The 19,858-nt window shown below is 39.9% G+C and overlaps 1 pseudogene; it reads left to right on the top strand.

Moving 5' to 3' along the window:
* Positions 1–13,066: 13,066 nt before the first annotated feature.
* LOC101151546 (actin, cytoplasmic 2-like) lies at positions 13,067–14,142 on the top strand (annotated as a pseudogene).
* The last annotated feature ends 5,716 nt before the right edge of the window (positions 14,143–19,858 follow it).

Below are 19,858 nucleotides of genomic sequence, written 5' to 3'. Positions count from 1 at the left end.
GCCATACTGGAAAGGCCAGCTATTCATATGCAAATAAAAGAAAAACAAATCTCAAAACTTAACACATACCACATTCAAAAATTGATTTCAAATGGAGCATAGACCTATATGTCAGAGCCAAAACTATTAAAATTCTATAAGAAAATTTGTGAGAAAATTTGAAGACATAGAAAATATTCACCAATTTTAAGGGTAGGTAAAGATTTTTAAATAGGACAGAAAAAGCACAAACTATAAAGAAAATTTAATTGGACTTTGTTAAAATTTAAAACATTTGCTCTTCATAAACACTGTAAAGAAAATGATGTCAAGTCACAGTCTGGGGTAAAATATTGGCAAAATGTATATCTGGACTTCTAATCCAAATACACACAGTGGAGAAAACGGAATGCACATACACTGTTGGTGGGAATGTAAATTAGTACAACTTCTATGGGAAACCGTATAGAGATTTCTCAAAGAACTAAAAATAGAACTACCATTCAATGCAGCAATCCCACTACTGGGTGCCTAGTCAGAAGAATAGAAATCATTTGTCAAAAAAATACCTACAACCCTATGTTTTTTGAGGCACTATTTACAATACCAAAGACATGGAATCAACCTAAGTGCCCATCCCAACTGAATGGATAAAGAAAATGTGGTATGTAGACACAATGGAATACTATTCAGCCATGAACAAGAATGAAATGTCTTTTGCAGCAACATGGGTGGAACTGAAGGCCATTATCTTAAGTGAAATAACTCAGAAACAAAAGTAAAATACTGCATATTGTCATTTATCAGTGGAAGCTAAATAAGGCGTACATGTGGACATAATGTGAAATAATAGCCATGGGAAGCTCAGAAGGGTAGGAGGTTGGGAGCAGGTAGCTGACAAGAAATTATCTAATAGGGACGATGTACCGCTATTTGGGTGATGGTTACACTAAAAGCCCTGACTTCACCACTATGCAATATATCCATATAACTAAACTGTACTTGTGCCTCTTAAATTTACACAATTTTTTTAAAAAGTAGACATCTAACCCAATTTAAAACTGGGGAAAAGATTTGAATACACTGAAAATGAATATATGCAAATAGTCAATAAGCACATAAAAAGATGTGCAGCATCATTAATATCTGGACACTGCTGAAGAAAACCACTGAAATACTGCCACAGTAGATTAGCTAGACCCACTAGAGCTATAATTGAAAGGAATAATGGCTAAAAGGCGAGAATAAAACTAAAATGAAAGAAACTAGTGTTGGTGAGGACATGGAACAAGTGGAACTCTTATAGGTTGCTGGTGGGAATGCAAAACAGTTCAGCTGCTTTGGAAAGCGGTTTGGCAGTTTATTACAAAGATAAACATACACCAACCATATGACCCAGCATTTCTATTCCCGGGTATGTATCCTGGGAAATGTATCTATATAAGACTTATACTAGAATGTTCATAGCTGCTTTATTCATAATACTCCCGAACTAGAGAGTTCCTAGATCTCTGTTAGCTGATGAATGGAAGACCATTTTAATCTTATAAAAATGTACAACTCAGCAGTCAGAGGGAACAAACTACTGATCCACATAACATTTCATCCACGTAGAGGAATCTCTAAAACATTGTGCTAAGTGAAAGATGCCAGACGCAAAAGACTACATACTGTATGATTCCATTTGTATGAAATTCTACAAAAGGCAAAACTATGGGGATAGAAAGTAGATCAATGGTTGACAGGTTCAATGGAAAGGGGAAGGGAATGACTGAAAGGGGGGATGAAGGAAGTTTATGGGGTAATGGAAATATTCTTTCTATATCATCATCGTGTTAGAGGTTTATGGCCATGTGCCTTGGCAAAAACTCTTCAAATTGAACTCCTAAAACTGGTGAATATTTTGTGTGTAATTTATACTTCAATAAAGCTAATTCTTTTTAAAGTAAAAGATGGAAAAGATATCCCATGCAAACACTAATCCAAAAATTTGGGATGACTATATTAATATCAGACAAAGTAGATTTCCAAACAAGGAATAAATGAATAAAGAGGGCCACTTTGTAATTCTAAAGGGATTAATTCATCAAGGGGACATATTAAAGTTTACTTGACTGCCTATCTAGTTATTTTTATAGCTCTTAAAATAGATCTTCCTGGCATTCGTTTACTTCTCTGCAGAAAGTGAGGTTCTCAAATGATTTTTTTATATTGTCTTAGTGTATTTTGGAGTAGGGAAGCTTTTCTTTTCCCAAATCATGTGTCAGAATGTTTCAGGCCAATTTCTTGAGTTCTACTGTAATTATTTTGGCTGACTTTTTTCATCTGCTAGATGTGTTATTAATTGTCTTTTATTCAGAAATCTGAAACTTGCTGACTTCATGATGGATTTCTAATGTTACTCAGTAAAAAAGTAATTAAATATGTGTAAAAATTCTTTCACTTTACCACATATTTTAAAATATTTCCAAAATGTGTAATATTAGAATATTAATACATATATTAATATATTTTATAATTTATTATTGATGTTATATTTGACATTTTAAATTATTTATGTAATATTAACATTAATGCATAGAACAAGTGTTATGATATTTAGAAAGATTAACAAACTTTTATCACCACAATTGACCAAAATGATGGCCAAGACAGCTATGCCTTCAAGATGACTGTGAAATCTTGGAGCTCTTCCCCTTTCAGAATGTGACGATGTGGTTATCAAAGAACTCCCCGCAGCCCTCCCTTCTTTGCCAATCATGTCCTTGTTCTCCAAAATGAATCCTCATGCTCTGTTACTACCACGGTTGTGAGCATCATGGTATCAGGTTATCTGCTACCATGGATCCTGACCACATGCCAGCATTGCCCGAATTCCTACTCCCAAATTCCTCTCACTCTAGCCTGTTCTCCTTCCTGGTCACGTCCATGCTCTTTCCAAGCTTTGACCACAGAATTCTCCTTTGTGTATCTCAACCTCCTCTTCCTGCCCAGCTGATGATAGCATAGTGCAGTGGATTTGTAACTCACCTTTGCCTTGTGAGACTTACAAAACATACTTTCTTTAAAAAGCAGAGATGAACTCTTTTGAAATGAGTGTAATTCACATGTCTACTGAAGTCATCCAATCACTTGAATTGGAGAAAATGCAAATTGGCTTTAACCCACACGTTGTGGGAAGTCTAAAGCCTCCCTATATTTGCCATTTCCCAGGGGGCTCATGTTCTTCTGGTTCCCACCAAACTCTTGTTCTCACCTCTCAGCATTTCTCTTATTTCTCTGCTTCATACTGAATTAAATATAGAACATCACTCATTTTCTGTGATCCCCCTCACCCCAATAAAAACACTCACACCTAGCATTTAAAATTGTGGCAGATCTTGCAAATGGAGAGGTTTTATTTTCCAACATTACTCAGCTCCTCCACTCACTCCAAACCCCTCTCACATTTTTCCCTTCCCTCCATTTTTCTAGATCTCAGCCTTTAAGAGACTCCAGGAAACACCTCCACCTTCATTTGCCCATGCAAAGTAAAGCTCAAGACCCTCTTAATCAGCTTAGGGCTATCCTACATATCTAGAGAGGAAATACCTAATACAACCTAAGTAGAAATAAAGCTCCCTGAGACACAATTCTATGATAGATGTTATTTCTATTTTCTATCTTGTTACTAAGGACACAATGATCAAGCTTGTAACAGATGAGCAGAAGTTCTCCTGATTCAGTTATTCTGCTATAGTAATACCCAGAGAGGCTTTATACATAAGGATGCTATCTAGTTAACTAAACATTGTAGTCAGGCTCTTTGCTGACCTTTGTGAATGTGGCTCAGAACTGACGAACTGCACATACAAAACTAAAAATACTGGCACTCCTTGACCTTCAAAGATCATGTAGCTACTTGTATTTCTTACATTATGAAAAACCACTTCCTCATTTTAGAATAAGAACTAGTTATATATAAGAGACACTAAAGGATTTACACGTTGAGTATCCCTTATCCAAAATGCTTGGGACCAGGAGTGTTTCACATTTGGGATTTTGGAATATTTGCATCTACAGAGTGAGACATCTTGGGGAGGAGATTCCAGTTTAAACATGAAATTCATTTATGCTTCATATATATCTTACATAGTCTGAAAGTAATTTTATATATAATGTCTTGGGTAATTTTGTGCATGAAACAAAGTTTTGGCTGTGTTTTCACTTCGACTCATTACGTGAGGTCAGGTGTGGGATTTTCCACTTGTGGCCTCATGGCAGCACTCAGTTTCCGAGTTTGGATGTCCCACCTGTATTGTGGTTGCCAATATCATCTTGAGTTTCCTCAAATGAAAGATGAAAGAATAATAGCTCTGGTATAGTTTTCATTGTCTTCTGGGTGGCCTAATTTCTTTTTTTGCCTTCTGATTACTTTTTTTTCCCCAAAGCATGGTCTTCATGGAGAGGTCTTTTTCTTAATTTGGATGCTTACTTGTTACTAATCAGAGATATCTTCTGGTCTCTTGTTTTTAACCTGACAATTGAGCTGCAGCTTTCTGTTTCAATCTACTCTAAATCTTTCGTGTGTCTACAATCTCTATGATGTGTATCCTCTCTGCAAGACCAGGGTTCTCCTAAGCCCTGCAATAATTGTCTCTCTCTCTCTCTGTGAGTGCATGTGTGTGTGTGTGTGTGTGTGTTGAGATAAAGGGCTGGCAAAAAATAAACTCTACTGGGAGTCCAGATTTGAAGTTAATGTACCGGCTGTGCACCCTCATGATAATTTTTGTATTATAGGACTTTTTAAAATAATAAGAGGTAATGTCTATTCAGCCACTCCATCCTAAGCTTGGATGATTAGGAGTTAGATTATGAAGCAGGATAGATGTGGCTCTCCCTCTGCCTCCAAGTTTGTTCCTGAGCCAACCTGGCTGTGAGAATACAGCACAAAATTCATTATTCATGGGAGGATCTTATTAGTATTTATTGGTAGTAGTATCACTATTCATGCTGATCTATTTTTGACAAATCTGCTTTCTATTTATCTTAATGTAATAAAATTTTTAGTAGAATAAATGCTTTATATTATTGGAAAAGCTTATATTTACATAATGCCAAGCATAATTTTTCCAAATTACACCATTAAGATAAATAATGTATTGTAATTGATATCAAGTAGCATTTGTTTAAATCTCACCCCTCATTCAAAGTTATTAGTTACTTTACTGAAAAAATATATCCAAAGGTTTATGTTTTCAGGCTCAGCAATTTTCTCTTGAATCATGATGGCATTAGGATCTTAGCTGAAGGGCTTAATGTGTGCCCACCTTGAGGACTCAGACACATGGATTTTTTGCTATGTCTTGTGGGTCTGGTCTTTAAGTGTTCTCTCTACACAGGAAAGAGCCTCCAAGTAAAGAAGTCATCCTATGGAAAGATAAAATGAAGGAGTTGTGAGATCTGTCCATAACAATTGATTAGTGACAGAGGGGAGTGAGAAATTTTGACTCTACTACTCAGACTTCTCTGGGAACAGTGGAAGGTATATTTTTCTGGGGTCCACATCATGATGGTGGGAAAAATACAGGCACAGAATGCAGCCCTCAGTTCAGCGGGTGAGGACACTAGTATAATGGACCAGGGAGACCAATATGTGAGAAGTAGAATCATAGTGGCCCAAGGCAGAGAGCCTGACCTTCAGTTTGTCCCAACATGGGTGGAGGGGTGTATTAATTAGATTTTTTATTTTTTGTATATTATGATGTTTTTATATTTTAAAAAATCTTTTTGTCTGGGGACAGACTGGCCCACCTGGGGCTAGCCAGTTCTTAGGAACAGCAAAGAACTCAGCTAGAAAAGTGCTTTAGGCCAGGAGTAGTGGCTCATGCCTGTAATCCCAGCACTTCGGGAGGCTAAGGCAGGCGTATCACGAGGTCAAGAGATGGAGACCATCCTGGCCAACATGGTGAAATCCCATCTCTACTAAAAATACAAAAATTAGCTGGGCGTCTTGGGGCACACCTGTAGTTCCAGCTACTCGGGAGGCTGAGGCAGGAGAATCGCTTGAATCCAGGAGGCAGAGGTTGCAGTGAGCTGAGATCGCGCCACTGCACTCCAGCCTGGGGACACCGTGAGACTCTGTCTCAAAAAAAAAAAAAAGTGCTTCAATATGTAAACTAGCCAGTTCAGAGCTTTACCTTCTCTATCCTGTATATTGCAGAAAGCAATATTCTTCTGTCTTAATAATCCCGGGGCCACATACCAGACAACCAGAAACCACTCTTCTAGCCTAAAGCCTGCTGGAATTATCCAAACTGGCCAACCCTAACTACTGTGCCTTGCCTTTCCCGGGGACACCCCAGCAAAGGCTATGGTCCAGGATTGCCCCCTCCCTCCTGCTTCTGTCTCCTGACCAACACTGCTGCTTCCCCCATGGCCCTGAATGGCACACCGTGCCTTGCTTTTCCAGTGAAACTGCAAGCAACAACAAACTTTTTTTTGATGGCATTGACCTCTCCGCGCTAACACTCAGTCAGCTTTAGAAATTAAGACTCATACACAGAACAAAGGGGTCCCTGTCCGGGGCCTCCACATGTATCTGCACTTTATGGTAGACTGAATAATGGTCCCTCCTAGGACGTCCACATCCAAATCCCCCAAACTTGTGAATATGTCACCTTGCACAGTAAGAGAGGTTTTGTGAAAGTGATTACACTAAGGATGTTTAGTTGCTGGGTGATATCGTTTGAATATATGTCCCTGTCAAATCTCATGTTAAACTGTAAGCCCCAGTATTGGAGGTGGGGCCTGGTGGGAGGACTTTGGGTCATGGGTGTGGGTCCTTCATGGCTTGGCGCTGTCCTGGCAATAGTGAGTTCTCTGGAGATCTGGTTGTTTAAAAGTATGTGGCGCCTCCCTGACCTCCCACAGCCCCCTCCTCTCTCTCTTGCTCCTGCTCTCCCCATGTGATGTTCCTGCTCTTGCTTCCACTGAAAAGTCCCTAAAGCTTCCACAGAAGCTGAGCAGATATTGGCATCATGCTGATACAGCCTGCAAAACCCTGAGCCATTTAAACCACTTTGCTGGCCAGGCGTGGTGGCTCATGCCTGTAATCCCAGCACTTTGGGAGGCCGAGGTGGGCAGATCACCTGAGGCCAGGAGTTCCAGTCCAGCCTTGCCAACATGGTGAAACTCTGTCTCTACTAAAAATACAAAAATTAGTTGGGCATGGTGGTGGGTGCCTGTAATTCCAGCTACTCCGGAGGCTGAGGCAGGAGACTCACTTGAACCCGGGAGGCAGAGGTTGCAGTGAGCTGAGATCATGCCACTGCACTCCTGCCTGAGCGATAAGAGTAAAACTCTGTCTCAAAAAAATAAAAACACCATTTTGCTCTATAAATTACCCAGTCTCACGTATTTCTTTATAGCAACACAGAATGACCTAACACAGAGGGAGGGGTTATCCTGGATTATCTGGATAAATCAAATAGAATCACAAGAGTCCTTATTAGAGGAAGGCAGGAGGATCAGGGTCTGAATGAGAAGGTGTAAGATTGGAAGCCGAGATCAGAGAGCGAGGAGGATGCTGAAGATGGTGGGAGCCAGGGAATGCAGGCAGCCCCTAGAAGCTGGAAGCAGGCAGGGAAATGGATTCTCCCCTACCCCTAGAGCATTTAGAGAGAAGGTGGGCTTTCTGACACCCTGATTTCAGCCCTGTGAAAATGATTTCGCATGTCAGACCTCCAGAACTATAAAATAACACATTTGCAATGTTTTAAACCACTAAGTTTATCATACTCTCTACAGAGCAATACAAATGAATCGACATTTCATGCTGACAGGGAACACCTTCCATGTGGAGTCTGATCTGAATGGTGCTCCTGGAGTAGCACAGTGTGACCTTCTTTCTGGGCTTGGTGTGAGGCAAAGGCCAGGAAAGCTGTGTTGTGAACGAGTCGAAGAGTGAAGTTATCTCCTCCTTCCGTTGAGCACAAGGGAGGGGCCTCTTTCCCCTACCTGGGCAATCAGGAAGCAGGTGTTGAGTGCTTCCTAAGTATGGAAAACTACACCATTTTCTGCAGCATAGACATACACTGAGTCAGATGAAGGTGAAGCTGCTATTTGATTGAAGAGCCAGGAAAGACACCAGAAGTAGTGCCAGATGGGAAGACAAGAACTAGGGACCTTACATAATTATTTCCTCCGAGGAGGGGAAACATCTCACAGTGTAAATCTTCGGAGAGTGCCTCAGGGAAATACTCTGTCACTCTCAATGTCAGTTCCTCAAAAACCCCATTGAGCTATCTGCAAAAGGAGTCCTGACCGCCTTCCCCAGGGCAGGATTTGCAGACTCTCATTCTTCAGGTGGTAGCGCATTGCTTTCCTGAGCCTATTGCTCCAAGAGACTCAAAATGTAGGCTCTTGTCCCCCAAGTGGAGGGGAAGATGGGTGCTTTGTGTCCGTTTTGGTCTCACTGACAACAGGGAATAAGGTCAGCTGACCTCCAAGTGGCTTACGAACAAATCTACCCTACCTTAAGTTTGTGTTTCTCTGAAAGAGTGCTCTACCTGAATTACGTGGGGCAAGATTTTCCCACCACCAGGACTTAGGACTTTATCCCTTAGGCAAATATCACAAAGGTGGACTCTGCTAGGGAGCAAGTAACTCTTTGCCATGACCCTTTGCTAAGGGGCTCCCACATTAGCAGAGAATAATCCAGACACAGCCATCCAGTATGCATGGCACCATCTCCATTGATGCTTTCTGATTCTCAAATTTCTCTCCTGATAGGAGGCCAGGGGTGTCTCAGTACTTCACCCAAAGGAGAAATGACAGAGCACAGAGAGTAAGAATCAGTAGGCTTACCATGGGAGCTAAGGAATGAGAATATGTACTTGCATGAAACAGCCCCAGAAAATGACTTTCTGAACTAGCTGGGAAGAATTTAAAGGAGGCTAAATTTCTTGCAATCCTGTGGCAAGGCCTGAGTCAGAAAAATACTTCTTGTTGCTGTTCCTTCAAAACTGTTTTTCCCCCAGGCTGCTTTATCTGGAGAAACATATGTTAAATATACTATTTTTCATGACAAACTGGTAAATCTAATTGTTTGCAATTTGCTTCTTTTTTATTTTTCCTCAAATTTTTATTCATTGAAACAACATATTGTAATAACAATAAAAGAAATAAAGATGGAGGAAATTACCCAGAAATCTGCCTATGAAAGCAGGTCTTTTGATTTTCCATGTTTTCTCCCAGGAATTGTCTATATGCTGGCAATGCTATTCTAATGTTACACTCCAGAATGAAAGATTTGAAAGAAAGATGGAGTCTACTTCTAAAGTTGTGAGACATTGCCACATCATTTCAAATCTTGGGTTTCAGTTACCTCATATTTAAAATGAGAAAACTGGACTAATTGATTTTTTAAATGGATCCTTCCAGTTCTAAAATCATTGATACTTTTATATTTACAACAGAGTGAGTTGTACTTGTAGGCATCATATATGGGGGACTGGACATTTTTGAAAGCTGAGAGAATGGTACTGGCAAGTAAAAATGGCAATTAGCAATGCCACAGACAATAGACAGGAGCAGAAACTGAAACTCAATAGCAACGTTTTGATAAACATACTTAAAAATAACTACTCCTTTTGTTCTAATTCTACAAGTCCCCAAGCTTGTTTGCAAAGCTTAAAGTTTTTTGAAATGCAGCTACTGTCATGAAATATACCTATTATTAACTACAGAAATGTTATATTAATGTCATTAAAGATCAGTGAATGATGTTCTTTTTTTAAGATTTGCTGATTGAATGCTGTACACTCTAGAATGGTGTTAGAGCAAAATAGCTGTTGCCCCAATACTGGACTGCTGTTCAAGGCATGCTTTTATTTTGCCTGTTTTGGCTAATACTTTGAACCAAGATATTCTGGCAATAAGAATGGGATCTTATATTTAAAGAGATAAAAATAACAGTGGGTACAAGTCATTCAAGTGCTTTTGCAGGCAGTGGAGTATGTCCTCTCCCCAGCAATTTGAAGAGAACCTATGCTTAAATAAATGATGGCAGACCTATTACAGAGTACAATACCTGTCGGTAAACCTGGTCCTAAATTTCATGCGCTGCAAGACTTCCTATATTGAAGCTGAAAGCATGAACAACACTGGGCCAGATAATTATGCTGTTATGTGAATTAAATTATACACAGGAAGTCCTTCCTTTGTCCAGTACTCTGTTAACTGAAATGTGTGCACATCAGAATTATGCCTTTTCTTTGCATGGTTTGCTATTAATGAAGATTAAATCTCAGGGACCATAGAATTGTGCAAAGTGAGGATACAGTTCCAATGAACTGTGTAAAGTGAGGATTGTTTGTACTACAATTTGGGCTCTCAAGCTCTATTTCAGTCTTATGAACTTGTAACATTAGTGTAAACACAAGATTTACCAGCATTATTAGTCTTTGTTTTGTTGAGAAATCTAAGGTCTGTAACCAGGACTAATGCATGGTAAGGGTCAACTTAGTTTTATTACCAAACACTGCTGTCAACATATGAATTTTGGCAATTTATTGGATGTTTTAGTGCTTGTGGAGTTTTGAATGAAGCACTTGGGATTGAGTAAATTTGATTATTATAATAAAATAAGAAATGATATTATACTAAATTGACAATAAACTGTAATTCAAGCACCAACTTGGAGTACGGTGTTGAGAAGCATGCTGAGGTCTCTTCTTGGACTCCACGGGGAAGTATACCCTAACCGAGTGTTTATACATCTATTCTCTGGAAAGCAAGACTGTGGGAAATGCATGCTACATATTTACCATTCTTTTATAAATAATAAGACTATATGGCCGGGCGCGGTGGCTCACGCCTGTAATCCCAGCACTTTGGGAGGCTGAGGCAGGGGGATCACGAGGTCAGGAGATTGAGACCATCCTGGCTAACACGGTGAAACCCCGTCTCTACTAAAAAATACAAAAATTTAGCCAGGCATGGTGGCAGGCACCTGTAGTCCCAGCTACTCGGGAGGCTAAGGCAGGAGAATGGCATGAACTCGGGAGGCGGAGCTTGCAGTGAGCCGAGATCACGCCACTGCACTCCAGCCTGGGGAACAGAGCAAGACTCTGTCTCAGAAAATAAAAAAATAAAAAAAATTTTTAAAGACTATATAATTACATATCATAGTAACACTAAATCAGCTTCTGAGGGACATGCTGTATGTAGAGAGTTCTAGGATGATTCAGATCATATTCATTCATATGTTTTGAGATATATCAAACCCTGCTCTTGCTGCAGAGGTTAAGGTGGTACCACGTGTACATTGTTAGAGCGTCACATTTGAATTTAGCACAGTACTCATAGAAGTTGTGGAAAGGCAATGACCATTCTAGGTGTGTTCTATGATTTATTTTCCACAGAACACTTTGCTAAGATTACCATGAACTTTTCTCAGATGTCTCCAGAGCTGCTATCAGTCGTTTGGTTGAACTCTGATTTCAGTAGCAGGTGCAATGGATAGTTTTATTTCAACGTGGATAACTTTATGCTGCTGATGACCAACCTCAAGCACACACAGGATATCTTTTCTTGCCCATGAACCTGGTCATCTTTTCTTTGGCGGTATCATTTCTTCTCTGACACTGCAGGAGCCTGCTCAGCCAGCTGGCACACAAATACAAGAGTTGGGTTAGAGTCATGGGGGAAATCCCTCAACCAACAAGAGAATGGAGTCATTGGGCAAATATGCATGCCTCCCTGATTCAGATAAACAACTTGGGAACTATTTTATACATTTCTCTTGAAATATCAGTGAAACCTAACCTCAACTGCCTACAATGATAACCTAAATAATGTGCCATTTTGTCAACTTTTCCTCTTTCCCTATTTCATTCTCCCCTCTCCCTCATTCCTGATTCCTTGGATTACCTTTCACATAAATTATCTGCTCATAATGCCTTGTCTCAGGCTGTACTAAAGGGGGACTCAAAATCAAACAGTACACTCTAAAATTGCAAGTATCGAACAGTTAATGTTGCCGAAAGCAATATTTATAAATGGAAAGTCCCAGATCATGCTTCATGTGGAATATTATACTTTTTATCAATGGAAACAGTGTAAGATCCTGCTAAGAAGGCATAGTTTGAGTCAAAACTGCACATTGACTGCCCATGCCTGCTTGCCATTTTGATACAAATTTAGGAATGACAGAAAAGAGATCCTTTGTTTATGCAGCCATAAAAAGAATGAAATCAGTGTTTTGCAGCAGCATAGATGGAGCTGGTGGCTATTATCCTAAGTGAGCTAATTCAGAAGCAGAAAATCAAATATTTCATGTTCTCATTTATACGTGGGAGCTAAACAATGAGTATACATGGACATAAAAATGAAAATAATAGACACTAGGGACACCAAAAAGTGGAGGTAGGGAGGAGGGTGAGGATTGAAAGATCATCTATTGAATAAAATGTTCAATATTTGGGTAATGGGTACACTAGAAGCCCAATTACCACATACACCCTTGCAAGAAACATGTACATGTACTCCCCATTGAATCTAAATTTTTTAAAAAAAGAGAATTCCATTGATGGATCAAATTTTGGAGGAATCTTTGATCAACAGAGATAGACAAGTGAGACAGCACCAAAGCCAATAGCATATGCTAAAGGTCAGGGGGCTTCCATAGAAGCTCTAAGCCCAGAGATGGGAGGGACAAAGAGCAGGAAGGGAAAAGACAACAATTCTCTGTGCAATGGTTTTGGTAATCCACAGGAGCAGCTAAGAAGTCTGGCCCTTGTCCCTCCCCTCCCCTATCTTTAGCTTATATCTAATGTTATGGTAGACACAAGGGTTCTAGAGCAGTTAGTAGGGCACTAGATCCAGAGAATTTGAGCAATGTCGACATGTCTGAGGATACCCATAGAAGATGGAGACCATCCACGCCAGGCAACAAGGTACTGGCACAACCAAGCAGAATGAGATCCTCCTTCTTAGCAGGATCTTATATTGTTTCTGTTGATATAAAGTAGAATATGACTCGCTGCCGCCACCCCACACACCATGTCCCCCTGCCACTCCGAGCCCAGCTCCGCTGCCCGCTGCAATGGAAGAAGAGATCGCGGCACTCATTGACAATGGCTCTAGCATGTGCAAAGCTGGCTTCGCTGGGGGAGCTGTTTTCCCCTCCATCATCTGGTGCCCCTGGCACCAGCACATGATGGGGGGCATGAGCCAGAAGGATTCCTACATGAATGACAAAGCCCAGAGCAAGCACGACATCCTGACCCAGAAGTACCCCATCGAGCATGGCATCATCACTAACTGGGACGACATGGAGAAGATCTGGCATCACACCTTCTACAAGAAGCTGTGCATGACCCTGGAGGAGCACATGATGCTGCTGACTGAGGCCCCTCTGAACCCCAAGGCCATCAGAGAAGATGACTCAGATCATGTTTGAGACCTTCAACACCCCAGCCATGTATGTGGCCATCCAGGCCAGTGCTGTCCCTCAACACCTCTGGGCACACCACTGGCATTGTCATGAACTGTGGAGATGGGGTCACCCACATGGTGCTCATCTACAAGGGCTACATTGTCCCCCATGCCATCCTGCCTCTGGACCTAGCTGGCTGAGACCTGACCCACTACCTCATGAAGAGCACGGCTACAGCTTCACCACCAAGCACGGCTACAGCTCCACCACCACCGCCAAGTGGGAGATCATGCGTGACATCAAGGAGAAGCTGTGCTACCTCAACCTGGACTTGGAGCAGGATATGGCCACCACCGCATACTCCTCCTCCTTGGAGAAGAGCTACAAGCTGCCTGATGGCCAGGTCATCACCACTGGCACCGAGCAGTTCCAGTGTCTGGAGGTGCTGTTCCAGCCTTCCTTCCTGGGCAGGGAATCTTGCTGCATCAGGAGACCACCTTCAACTCCATCATGAAGTGTGACATGGACATCCGCGAAGACCTGTACGCCAACACGGTGCTGTCCAGCAGCACCACAATGTACGTGGGTATCGCCCACAGTATGCAGAAGGAGATTATCACCCTGGCACCCAGCACCATGAAGATCAAGATCATCGCACCCCCAGAGTGCAAGTACTCAGTGTGAATCAGCAGCTCCATCCTGGCCTCACTGTCCACCTTCCAGCAGATGTGGATTAACAAGCAGGAGTATGACAAGTCAGTACCCCCATGCCCCCATCGTCCACCACAAATGCTTCTAAATGGACAGCGAGCAATTTGTAGCATTTGTTGCATGGGTTAATTCAAAAGTATAAATTTGCCTCTGGCAAACGCGTACACCTCATGCTAGCCTCACAAAACTGGAATAAGCCTTCTAAAAGAAATTTGTCCTTGAAGCTCCTATTTGCTATCAGCAGTGGATTGTAGAACTTGTTTCTGATTTTGACCTTGTATTCAAGTTTACTGTTCCCCTTGGTATTTGTTTAATACCCTGTACATATCTTTGATTTCAACCCTTAGTACATGTGGCTTGGTCACTTCGTGGCTGAGGTAAGAACGTGTTTGTGGAAGACAAGTCTGTGGCTTGGTGAGTCTGCGTGGCCAGCAGGCTCTGATCTGTGTAGGGTATTAATGTGTCAGGGCTGAGTGTTGTGGAATTTCTCTAGAGGCTGGCAAGGGCTCCTGAGCCAGTGGTTTCTGTCCTGCTGGTCTGTCAGGGTTGGAAAAGTCCAAGCCATAGGGCCCAGTTTCCTTTCTTAGCTGATCTTTTCCTGCCAGAACACTGTGGGCTGCTACTTGCCTTGAGTTGGAAGCAGTTTGCATTATACCTATGAATGCATTCATCCTTTAATTTACGTAAGGTGTTTTTTTTTTTTTGTACACAATTCTTGATTCTTTAAAGAGATGACAACAAATTTTGGTTTTCTACTGTTACGTGAGAACATTAGCAACACATCATTGTGTAAGGAAAAATAAAAGTGCAGCCGTTAAAAAAAAAAAAGTAGAATATTCTCCACAAAGTATAGAATGTGACTGTCTGTTTATTAATGTTGCTTCCCGCAATGTTAACTGTATGATACTTGCAATTTTAAACAGTAGTGTCTGATTTTCAGTTCCCCTGTAGCAGAGCCTGAGACAAGGAGTTATGAGCAGGTAATTTATTTGGAAGGTAATCCCCGGAATCAGGAGTGAGAGTGAAGGGAGAATGAAACAGGGAAGGATGAAAACTTGACCAAAGGGTACATTGTTCAGGTCATCACTGTAGGCAGTGGGGATTTGATTTCACTGACATTTCAAGAGAACTGTATAAAATACCTCCTGAGTTGCTTATGAGGAGAGGCATGCGAGTTTGGCCAATGACTCCAGTCTCCTGCTGTTTGAGGGATTTCCCTCAGGGGCAAGGAACTGGCACAACCAAGCAGAAATGTTATAGGAGTTACTCCTCTCACAACAAGTGCTGGCAGCAGTTCCCAAGCATATCCATAGACAGGGTGGAGAGAATCTCAGAAATAAAGCATATAACTAAGAATTGCCAAATATTTTAGTCTGTTAGTATAATGAGTCATTAAACTCAGCAAAGGGAAGAACACCCAAGGAAGTAGAATTATTAGCAAATAGAAGAATATGTGAAAGAAATAGAATCATATAATAATTTAGCATGTGACGAATATCATATTCAATTTACGTGATGAATAGATGGAATACTCAATAAATAAGAAAATGTTGGCCAGACGTGGTGGCTCATGCCTGTAATCCCAGCACTTTGGGAGGCCGAGGAGGGTGGATCACCTGAGTTCAGGAGTTTGAGACCAGTCTGGCCAACATAGTGACACCCCATCTCTATTCTAAAAAATACAAAAATTAGCCAGGCATGGTGGCTTACATCAGTAGTCCCAGCTACTCGGGAGGCTGAGGCAGGAGAATCGCTTGAAGCCAGGAGGCGGAGGTTGCAGTGAGCCAAGATCAAACCACTGCAATACGGCCTGGGTGACAGAACAAGACTCTATCATAAAAACAAAAAAGAACAAGAAAGAAAGAAAAAGTTATTGGGCTTGCTTCTTCACTCTTTACACCAAAAATAAACTACATGTGAAATAAACTATTAGAAGAAAAGATGGTTAAATATTTTTCCACTTTTGGCATGAGAAATACCTTTCTTAAAGTGACAAAATCCTAAAAACTATAGAGAGAAGTATTAAATAACTCTACTGCAGTAAAATTAAAAACAGTGAAAAGATATGCAAAAGTGGGAAAATATTATGACACATCTGGCAGAAAAAGAGCTAATCTTTTTAAATATGACTACAAATCAGTGAGAAATGACTAGTCATCCATCCGAAAGATAAATGGGCAGAGAATACTGAAAATTTATATAAAAACTTAAATGACTTATAAACAAGGAGAAAACACCCATAAACTTTAAAATCCTCATTCATAAATACTGAAAAGCAAAATAAACAGTGAGCCACAATTTCATTTTTTAAATACTTTTTAATTTTAATTCAATTTATTTTCTTTATAATTTCAACTTTTATTGTAGATTCAGGGGTTACATGTGCAGTCTTATTACCTAGGTGTATTGCTTGATACTGAGGTTTGGGGCACGACTGAGCCCATCACCAGGTACTGAACATAAAACTCAACGGTTAGTTTTTCAACACTTACACCCCTTCCCCGTCTAGTATTCCCCAGTGTCTATTGTTGCCATCTTTATTGCCATTAGTACCCATTGTTTAGCTCCCACTTACAAGAGATAACATGTGATATGTGGTTTTCTGTTCCTACATTAATTAGTTTAGGATTATGGCCTCCAGCTGCATCCATGTTGCTGCAAGAACATGATTTTATTTCTTTTTATGGCTGTATAGCATTCCATTGTGTGTATGTTCCACATCTTCTTTATCCACTCCACCATTAATGGACACCCAGGTTGATCCCATGTCTTTGCTATTGTGAACAGTGCTCTTATTCACATAAAAGTGCATCTATTGAGAATGGGGTATTCATCTCCTCAAGTATTTATCCTTTTTGTTTACAAATAATCCAATTACACTCTTTTAGTTATTTTTAAATGTACAATTATTATTGACTTTACCCTGTTGTGCTATCAAATAACAGGTCTTATTCATTCTTTCTAATTGTTTTTTTGTACTCATTAACCATCCCAGCCTCTCCCCGAGCCTCCCACTACCCTTCTCAGCCTCTGGTAACTATCTTTCTACTCTCTATTTCCATCCATTAAATTGTTTTGATTTTTCAATCCCACAAATAAGTGAGAACATGTAATGTTTGTATTTCTGTGCCTGGCTTATTTCACATAACATAATGATCTCCAATTCCATCCATATTGTTCCAAATTACTGATTCTCATCTTTCTTATGGCTGAATAGTACTCTATTGTGTATATGTACCACATTTTCTTTATCCATTCATCTGTGCTTGGGCAGTTAGGTTGCTTCCAAATCTTAGCTATTGTAAACAGTATTGTAACAAACGTAAGAGCACAGATATCTCTTCAATATACTGATTTCTTTTCTTTTGGGTATATAACCAGCAGTGGGATTGCTAGATCATATGGTAGCTCAATTTTTACTTTTTTGAAGAACCTCCAAACTGTTCTCCTCAGTGGTTTGACTAATCTACATTCTTGCCAACGGTGCATAAGGGTTCCCTTTTCTCCATATCCTTATCAGCATTTGTTATTGCCTGTCTTTGGATATAAACCATTTTAACTAAGTTGAGATGATATTTCATTGTAGTTTTGATTTGCATTTCTCTGATGACCAGTGATATTCAGTACCTGTTTATGTCTCTGTTTACCATTTGTGTGTCTTCTTTTATGAAATGTCTGTTGAAATCTTTTGCCCATCTTTTAATTGGATTATTAGCTTTTTCCCTGTGGAGTTGTTTGAGTTCCTTATTTATTCTGGTTATTACTGTCCTATCAGATGGGTAGTTTGCAGATATTTTTCTCCCATTGTGTGAGTTGTCTCTTTGCTTTGTTGATTGTATCTTTTGCTTTGCAGAAACTTTTAATTTGATGTAATCACATTTGCCTATGTTTGTTTTGGTTGCCTGTGCTTGTGGGGTATTGCTCAAGAAATTTTTGCCTAGACCAATGTCCTGGAGATTCTCCCCCAAATTTTCCTCTAGTAGTTTCATGGTTTGAGGTTACAGATTTAAGTCCTTAATCCATTTTGATCTGATTTTTGTACATGGCTAGAGACAGTGGTCCAGTTTCATTCTTCTGCATTTGGATATCCTATTTTCCTGGCACCATTTATTGAAGATCTGTCTTTTCCTCACTGTATGTTTGGGGCACCTTTGTCAAAACAACTTCACCATAAATGTGTGGATTTGGTTCTGTATTCTCTATTCTGCTCTGTTGGTCTATATGTCTATTTATATGCCAGTGCCATGCTGTTTTGGTTACTATAGCTCTGTAGCATAATTTTAAGTAATGTGATTTCTCCAGTTTTGTTCTTTTTGTTTAGAGTAACTTTGGCTATTCTGGGTCATTTGTGGTTCCACATAAGTTTTAGGATTGTTTTTTCTATTTCTGTGAAGAATGTCATTGGTATTTTGGTAGGGATCACACTGGATCTGTAGATTGCTTTGGGTAGTATGCACATTTTACCAATATCGATTCTTCCAAGCCAGGAACATGGAATATTTTTTCTTTTTTTTTTTTTTTTTTTGGTGTCCTCTTCAATTTCTTTCATCAGTGTTTTATAGTTTTCCTTACAGAGATCTTTCACTTGTTTGGTTAAGCTAATTCTTAGGTATTCAAATTTGTGTGTGGCTATTGTAAATGGGATTATTTTTTTATTTTTTTTCACACTGTTCACCGTTGTCATATAGAAATGCTACTGATTTTTGCATGTTGATTTTGTATCCTGCAACTTTACTGAATTTGGTTATCAGTTCTCACAGTTCTGTTTGTGTGTGTGGAGTCTTTAGGTATTTCCAAATACAAGATTATATCATATGTGAATAATGATAATTTGACTTCTTCCATTCCAATTTGGATGCCCTTTATATCTTTCCATTCTCTGATTTCTCTAGCTAGGACTTCCTGTACTATGTTGAATAACAGTGGTGAAAGTGGCATCGTTGTCATGTTCCAGATCTTAGAGGAAAGACTTTTAGTTGTTCCCCATTCAATGAGATACTAGCTGTGAGTCTGTCATATATATCTGTTATTATGTTGAGTCATGTTCCTTCTTTTCTTAAATATTTTATTTTAAGTTCCAGGATACATGTGCAGGATGTGCAGGTTTGTTACACAGGTAAATGTGTGCCATGGTGGTTTGCGGCACCTATCAACTCAATTACCTAGGTATTAAGCCCACATTCATTAGTTATTTTTCCTGATGCTCTCCCTCCCACTCCCCCTAACCACTCCCAACAGACCCCAATATGTGTTGTTCCCCTCCCTGTGTCCATGTGTTCTCATTGTTCAGCTCCCACTTCTAAGTGAGAACATGTGATGTTTGGTTTTCTGTTCCCGCATTAGTTTTCTGAAGATAATGGCTTTGAGCTCCATCCATGTTCCTCCAAAGGATATTACTTCATTCCTTTTTATGGCTGCATAGTATTCCATGGTGTATATGTACCACATTTTCTCTGAGAGTTTTTATCATGAAGGGATGTTGGATTTTATCAAATGCTTTTTCAGTATCAATTAAAATGATCATATGGTTTTTATCCTTCGTTCTGTTGATATGATGTATCACATTGATTGATTTGCATATGTTGAATCATCCTTGCATTCCAGGGATAAATTCTACTTAGTCATGATGAATGATCTTTCTAATATATTGTTAAATTCAGTTTACCAGTATTTTGTATTAATATTCATCAGAGATATTGGCATATAGTTTTCTTTTTTTGATGTGTCTTTGTCTCATTTTTGATATTA

Source organism: Gorilla gorilla, chromosome 19, assembly GCF_029281585.2.
Source record: "Gorilla gorilla gorilla isolate KB3781 chromosome 19, NHGRI_mGorGor1-v2.1_pri, whole genome shotgun sequence".
In the NCBI taxonomy this organism is placed as follows: Eukaryota; Metazoa; Chordata; class Mammalia; order Primates; family Hominidae; genus Gorilla; species Gorilla gorilla.
The sequence above is the reverse complement of the archived record's forward strand: the minus strand, read 5'-3'. Positions and strand labels throughout refer to the sequence as shown.